The sequence below is a fragment of the Giraffa tippelskirchi genome, chromosome 1 (genome assembly GCF_054371585.1).
Source record: "Giraffa tippelskirchi isolate mGirTip1 chromosome 1, T2T-mGirTip1v1.2.pri, whole genome shotgun sequence".
Classification (NCBI taxonomy): Eukaryota; Metazoa; Chordata; class Mammalia; order Artiodactyla; family Giraffidae; genus Giraffa; species Giraffa tippelskirchi.
This window is the reverse complement of record NC_137275.1, coordinates 85799302-85807422: the sequence shown is the minus strand read 5'-3', so window position 1 is coordinate 85807422 and position 8121 is coordinate 85799302. Positions and strand designations below refer to the sequence as shown.

The 8121-nt window shown below is 38.6% G+C and overlaps 1 protein-coding gene across 3 annotated transcripts in view; it reads left to right on the top strand.

The window, feature by feature from the left end:
* Positions 1-8121, top strand: part of EMCN (endomucin) — a 118084-nt gene that overhangs the window by 16489 nt on the left and 93474 nt on the right. The gene's annotated exons all lie outside the window — the stretch shown is intronic.

Below are 8121 nucleotides of genomic sequence, written 5' to 3'. Positions count from 1 at the left end.
TAGAGGGCTCCCTTGCCTGGGGTCCTTCTCTATTGTTTGGCACTTCAGGCACATAGAGGGGCCCCCCTGGCTGGGGTCCTACTTTGTAGATCAGTAAAGGGGCACCCTGGGTGGGATCCTGCTCTGTAGTTCAGTACATCAGGTGTTTGATGGGCCAGCCTCTCTATCGTTCAGCTGCTGATGCTGGCGTGTGGGGAGAGAGAGGCTGTGGTGATGGCTCCACCCCTTTCGTGTGACTCAGCAGTATTGCCTTGCTTTCATGTCTGCTTGGCTTTCCTCCACTGGCATTTCCTACCACAGTCTCTTCCCTCACATCCCCTCAATCTGTCTCTCCGCAGTCCACAGCAGCCCTTACCCTGGGATTGCTCCACAATCCCTTAAATTCAGCTCCCAGCTGCTGTACCTTCCAGGGGACCAGCATTCCTGTCCAGTGTATATCTGGCTGCAGCAAGGACTGTCTGAGTCTCATTCCACTTAGGCTGCCACAGATCAGTTTTTTCACTCTCAGCCTTAAATATCTCTCCTCTAACTCAGACAGTTGCTCCTTTGTGAGGATCAGACCCCTGCTTCAGTTCCCCCACCCACCGAGGGCAGGTCCAGTCCTACTAACACTCCTGTTTTCCCCCCTAGTTCCTTAGTCCTACCGAGTTTTTCGTGGCTCTATATATTCTTTTCCACTGGTCAGGTACTCATTTCTGCTCTCAGCTGGTGTTCTACATGCACTTCTGTGTCTGAAGGTGTATACATCAGGAGATGTATCCATGGAGAGAGATGTACTCCACCTCCACCTACTCCTCCATCTTCTTCGTATCTCTGCAAATCCAGTTTTAAAAGTGAGAATCATCTTTTTAAAAGCATAGAATCAACTACTTTAAAGGTTTAGTAATAGTAATTGCAGTATTGGGATGAAGATAATTAAATTATATGAGTCAGTAAGGTTTTCCTTATTTTTCATTTTCTAACAGCCTCATTTGTTGGGTACACGTTTTATATCAAAGTTTAAAACTCTATAGATTTGCAAAATAGAAGAAAGAAAAATGACGGTGCTATCTATTAGTTAAAAACCTGTTAGTAGACTTCATTACAACCCAACAGAATATAGATCTCTTGGAAGCAAAGACAGCATCTATTGATTATGTTTTTTTTCTGAATATCTGTCTTTGGGCACATGGGTAATGCTTACCAAGTGGTTCTTGCTTTAATTGAAAACCTGTATTTCTTTAAAAATAAGCAGAACTGAAAATACCAAGGTATTCCTGGATTTGTTTTCAGTGACTGAAGGACAGTATTGTTTTTATCCTTTGCCTGTGTTCAGGAGAAGTCGTGAGTGTCATCTTGGGATACTTTCTTGGTTGGCTGAACTTGTTTGATTTGCTTTATGAAGCTGACCTGCTGTCTTTTTGTTGTATAAATAGCAGAAAGCTCCTGCTTTTGGTTTATATTGACTGTCTAAATCACAAAAGAATGGAGTGATTATCTGAATGCAAATATTGAATCATTCCTTTGTCTTGCTCACAAGAAAAAATTTATATCCTGTTATTCTGGGCACTGTTCATCAGGTAATCCTGAATCATTTAGGTCAGACTTGTCCTCACCCCCACTATAAAATTATAGAAATTCAAGACACACTAGTTACAGATTTCACCTTTCCATCTTTGAAGGCTTCATTCAGAATGCTGAATAAATAACTTTGTCCTAACTAATCCAGTTCAAAAGTAAAGTCATCCAATAATTTAGTTATTTCTAGGTTTTAAAATGACCACCAATCAATAAATATTTAAAATGCTCTGAGGGCACTTGACATAGGACTAACAGCTTTTTTCTTTGTCAAGTAAAGACACATAAGTCCTACAATGTATATACTATTTATGAGTGTATTTCATAAAGAAAGGCTTGTTGTTGTTCCATCCCTCAGTCATGCCTGACTCTTTGGGACCCCATGGACTGCAGCATGCAAGGTTTCCCTATCCTTCACTGTCTCCCAGAATTTGCTCAGATTCATGTCCATTGAATTGGTGATGCTATCTAGCCATCTCATCCTCTGCTGCCCTCTTCTTTTGCCTTCAATCTTTAGAAAACACACTTTCTTCATTAGAAAAGACCTGATACTGGGAAAGATTGAAAGCAAAAGAATGCCTACTTTATATATAAGTCTATATACTTGGAATATAAAGCTGTTCTTATCCTTTTTTCTCATTAAACTCTGGCTGGTGTCACAGGCCAATTCTCTGCAGTCGTGAGGGGTGCATTGTCCTCTGAACCAAGACTCATTGGTTTTAGTCACCAGTGACCATGAATTCGCTGCATGACTGAGCCAACCAATCTTTTAACCTCTCAATGCTTTCTGTTCTCCATCTATAGAATGATGCCGTTTGACTAAAGGATACTGAAGTTCTCTTTCAGATCTCCAATTGCATGATCTTACTATAACATGCAATTTCTGTATATTTAGCCTCAAGGTATCTTGCTTCATTTTCATTCTGTTATTGCTAGATATGTTCGTTCTGGAGCAAGATGTCCAATTCTGTTCCTTAATGTTCACCTCCTTTGGGAATTTTCAGCGAGGGCTGTTAGAGCAAATCTGCTTTGCATGGAGAAGAGCGAATTCTCAGCCATGAGCAACATTTCTCAGAGTGCACAACTTAAAACACATTACCCCCACCACATTTTTCTGCATGGCTTTATTTGTATTTGGTTTGGATGAGGGAGGGATAGAAAACAAAAGGACTGAGAGAAAGAGAGAGGGAAACTCATATAAGAAAAAGATTGAGAGCAAAAATAATGTTAAAAGAAATTGAGAAAGTGATTGAGACTGGGAGAGAGCCTTTATGAAAGAGAGCTTCTTCTCCTTGTAATGGAAAAAAGACATGACATGAATGAGAATGTCAAGAATGACATGAATGAGAAAGAAGTTCAAACCGGAGGAGTTGTATATATATACATATATCTGCTTTATTGACTACACCAAAGCCTTTAAGTGTGTTAATTACAACAAACTGTGGAAAATTATTAAAGACATGGGAATATCAGACCACCTTACCTGCCTCCTGAGAAACCTGTATGCATATCACAAAGCAACAGTTAGAACTGGACATAGGAAAATGGACTGGTTCCAAATTCGGAAATGAGTATGTCAAGGCTGTATATTGTCACCATGTTTATTTAACTTGTATGCAGAGTACATCATGAAAAATGCTGAGCTGAATGAACCACAAGCTGGAATCAAGATTTCTGGGAGAAGTATCAATAACCTCAGATATGCAGATGTCACCACCCTTATGGCAGAAAGTGAAGAAGAACTAAAGAGCCCCTCGATGAAAATGAAAGAGGAGAGTGAAAAAGCTGGCTTAAAACTCAACATTCAGAAAACAAAGATCATGGCATCTGGTCCCATCACTTCATGCCAAATAGATAGGGAAACAATGGAAACAGTGACAGACTTTATTTTCTTGGGCTCCAAAATCACAGCAGATGGTAATTGCAGCCATGAAATTAAAAGATACTTGCTCCTTGGAAGAAAAGCTATGACCAAACTTGACAGCATATTAAAAAGCAGAGACATTACTTTGCTAACAAAGATCCATCTAGTTAAAGCTATGATTTTCCCAGTAGTCATGTATGGATGTGAGAGTTGAACTATAAAGAAAGCTGAGTGCTGAAGAATTGATGCTTTTGAACTGTGGTGTTGAAGAAGACTCTCGAGAATCCCTTAGACTGCAAGGAGATCCAACCAGTCCATCCTAAAGGAAATCAGTCCTGAATATTCATTGGAAGGACTGATGCTGAAGCTGAAGCTCCAATACTTTGGCCAACGGATGTGAAGAGCTGACTCACTGGAAAAGACCCTGATGCTGGGAAAGATTGAAGGCAGGAGAAGTGGATGAGAGGATGAGATGGTTGGATGGCATCACCAACTCAAGGGACATGAATTTGAGTAAGCTCTGGGAAATGGTGATGGACAGGGAAGCCTGGCCTGCTGCAGTCCATGGGGTTGCAAAGAGTCTGACACAACTGAGTGACTGAACTGAACTAATATGTATAGGTATAGCTGATTCACTTTGCTGTACAGTAGAAACTAACACAACATTGTAAAACAGCTATACTCCAATAAAAATTAGTTTAGAAAAAGAATGAGAAGGGGAGGGAAGTTGATGGGGAGATGGGGAGACATTTAACTCTTAATGATTTGGGAAGAACTTCTCCCATAGGCCCTCTAGCCACTCTTAAGAACTGAGACTTTGTAGAGTTCTTTCTTATCATTAAATCTCTTGCCAGGTTCTCATTCCTCCATCCATTGCTTCTTTTGAATGCTGAATTTTTCAAAACATTTTCACTGATCAAATATCTCATTTAATCCTTACCATTACCCAGGGGATTGGCCAAAGCCAGTATTATTTGTGCTCATTATCAGAGGAGAAACGCCTAAGGACATGCACTTTGGGACTCAAAACTCGATGTTTATTACTCATAAGAATCACCGGAAGTATCTATTAAAACATTTTTTTCTTAATGCTCACTCCCAGTGATATCCAGGCCACCCCCTTTCAGTAACACCCAGAAAAATATGTTTCCAATAATTAACTGCAGATAATTTTGGCACACTCATACATTGACACACACTCTGGGAAATACTGGAGTAGACTCAAGTTTGTGACGAGTCATCTGAACTCTTTTCACTGTGGCTTACCAGCAGGATAACCAAAAGTGTTTATCTTTCAGAAAAGTGCTAGGGTGTAGTGCCTTCAGGGGAAATTTTGGTATTAATTCAGTGGAATCTACTGTTTTTTTGCTTATGCTACTTTAGGATAACAGGAAATTTGACTTGGCCAAGACAAATATTAGTGGAAACACTGAGATCTCCCTAGTCACATAGACTCAAATTTCAGCTTTTTTGGATTATCTCTTTATAAGGAGATACTCTTCACTCTCAATTCATTGTAAGATCTTATTGCTTTCAATTCTACTATTCATCTCCCTTCTGTTTTCATTGACACCAAAAGACTATGAGCCTCTGCTGAATAGGCTGCTCAAGAAAATTAGCCTCCTTGAATAATGGTTTGATTACAGAAACAGATACAGTAATCCTATCAAAGTTTCAAGTGGGGTCAGAATGTGTTTGATAATCCATTGAGCCAGAGGAGTTTGAGAAAGTAGGGAGGATGAAATGACTAGCATTGGAGCATCAAGAGAAATGGAGAAGCTGTGAGGTTATGAACCTGGCCTAATTATACAGGAAAAGTTCTAGCATTAGAAAACGACAAATTGAAATCAGTGAACTGGTCATTATCCTGCTGTTACTTTATAAATCAGGATAGGAAGACGTCAACAGCCTCTCCTCCAGAGTTTCAGAAACTAGAAACATCTAATATCTAATAAGCAGACATGCGTTGTTTGGCCACACAGTTTTGTGGCTGCATGCATGTGTGCTAAGTTGCTTCAGTCATGTCCGAATCTTTGCGACATTATGGACTGTAGCCTGCCAGGCTCTGTTCACGGAATTCTCCAGGCAAGAATACTGGAGTGGGTTGCCATGCCCTCCTTCAGGGGATCTTCCCAACCCAGGGATCGAACCCGCTTCTCTTATGTCTGTGCATTGGCCAGAGTGTTCTTTACCACTAGTGCCACTTGGGAAGCCTGTTTTATGACTACAGGATACTGTTTAAAAATCAACAAGTTTTACAAAACAACAAAGAAAAAAAGAGAAAGTCTTATTTTCAGCTCTTTTGGCAACTCTGGGTCTCACATTTCCTCACATCAGCATCTGGCTAAACCGGAGTCACAAGTGCCTCCTTTAAGTTGGAGGATGGTCTCATTCCTACATACCTACATGTGCTTACACCCAACCTGAGCCTCTCATTTACTGCTCTGCCAAACCCCTGTGGGCACCAGGTTAATCCCTTCACTTGTTTCCTGAACCTGTAGGATTTCATCTAAGTGCTAGGTGTGCAAAGTCATCACTGTGTGTATGGTTGTTCAATGGATTTTAAAAGGACAGGGTTTTGGAACAATTTTCTACAACTAACTAGACTTGCCAATTCAGCCTCAGAATTTTAAAGACATTCAAGTCATCATTTTTAACATTTTCAGTAAGGAATAATGCTTTTATTACTATATTTTGTAAATAATTAACCTAATGCTGATTGCTATTCGTGTTTCATAGTGGTAAGAAAGCATAAAATTTAGAAAATAATTTAAAGAATTTAGAAACCACAATTCATAGAATGTGATTAAAATACTACTTTATTTTCTTTCCCATCCCATCTTTACAATTTATTTGATAAACATAAAATTTCTGCCCTTGATAAAAATATTGACGGCCCATGATTTCTTGCAAGTATACGGCTGACATCAAAACCTGCTAGGAATATTATAGGAGAGGAATACTGTACCAGTTTCATTATTTAAAAAAGGATTTTAAAATCCAGTAAAATATTTTAAAAGAGTCCTTAACTCTCCCCAAGTTGGGATTATATTAGCAATATGAAATTGGTTTAACACTAGGACATCAATCAACATAATTTACCACACTCATAGAGTGTGTAAAAAAATATATGATCATCTGAACACATGCAGGAAAGCACTTTTAAGAATTCAATATTCATTCTTTATAAAAAAAATAAATTTAGGAAACAAGACTATAGGGGATTTTCTCAATCTGATACAGTAACTTCAAAAACTACAACAATTACCATGCATAATGGAGAAACGTTAGCTTTCCCTTTGAGAATGAGAATGAAACAATCTTGTCCAGCAATGCTACTTGTATGAAATGTTGTACTAAATATGCTAGCTAGTGCAGTAAAATAAGAAAACTAAAAATCAATAATTAGAAAAATAAAGGCAGCTATTATGTGTATATATATATATATATATATATATATATATATACACATATATATTTAAATCACTTTGCTGCAGTACACTTGAAACTAATTGAATAGAACTGAAAGTCACTCAGTTGTGTCTGAGTCTTTGCAACTCCTTGGAATTCGCCAGGCCAGAATACTGGAGTGGGTAGCCTTTCCCTTCTCCAGGGGATCTTCCCAACCCAGGGAGAGAACCCAAGTCTCCCACATTGCAGGCAGATTCTTTACCAGCTGAGCCACAAGGGAGACCCATTGAAACTAATATCACATTGTAAATCAATTATATTTTAATTTAAATAAATAAACAAAAGAATGACCAGCCTTTGTAAGTCATTCTTTCAAGTAAAAATGGTGATCTGTAGAAAAAGCATAAAGTTCAGTTTGTAACTCAAATTACATAAGTGCTTTTCCTCAAGACACCATTGTGCTTGGCATTCTGACGAAGAGTTTTATGAATACTTCTCATTTTGTCACAAATAATGATAAAAAGATGTGTATTTAAATAATAAATAATAACTTATACTGTTCATTAAAGAGATTCTTAAGTGGGAAAAAAAAAAGAGAAAACCTTAAGAAATACCAAGAAAAAGGCTATGGAGAGAAATGTCAGCAACCTTCTGAAGCATTTTGTGACAAGCACAACCTTGTTTTAGCAAATAAATCTCTGTTGTCATTAATCATAGACTATTTGTGGGTTCTCCATTTCCCCCCGAAACTCTGGAACACATCCCCTTATGAATAGGGAAGACACTGGATACTTGAAGTTCTAATTTAGCTGTTATTGACTTCCTCTCGGTCTTATTCTGTTACACTCTTAATGCAGGTTGTCATTCACCTTTACTTATTTAGGGTCAGAGGCCTTCCAAGTAAGACTTGCCTTTGCTCAGGTTTGTCCTCGTTCATTGAAGTAGCTTTTTGTAAAATGTTCCTACCTGGAATTATTGGGTTGGCCAAAAAACTCATTTGGGTTTTTCCCATGATATCTTACAGAAAATCCTGAAGGAATTTTTGGCCAACCCACTATTTAGTAGTCAGAGGCATTCATCATATTTAATTTATTATGAGAGTTGATTTGTAAATCTGCCCCACTAGACTGAAGGCTGACTTGACCCGCATGTCAGTGCACCTCAAGATCTCTGGTCTCCCCTGGTCCTCTTTGTGAGGCTAGAACTGCGCTTCTGAAGTCTAGATTGAAGCTTGCTGTGTATGCTTCTCGGTGATTCAGACAGGCTGTTATGAGATGAAACAATGTTTA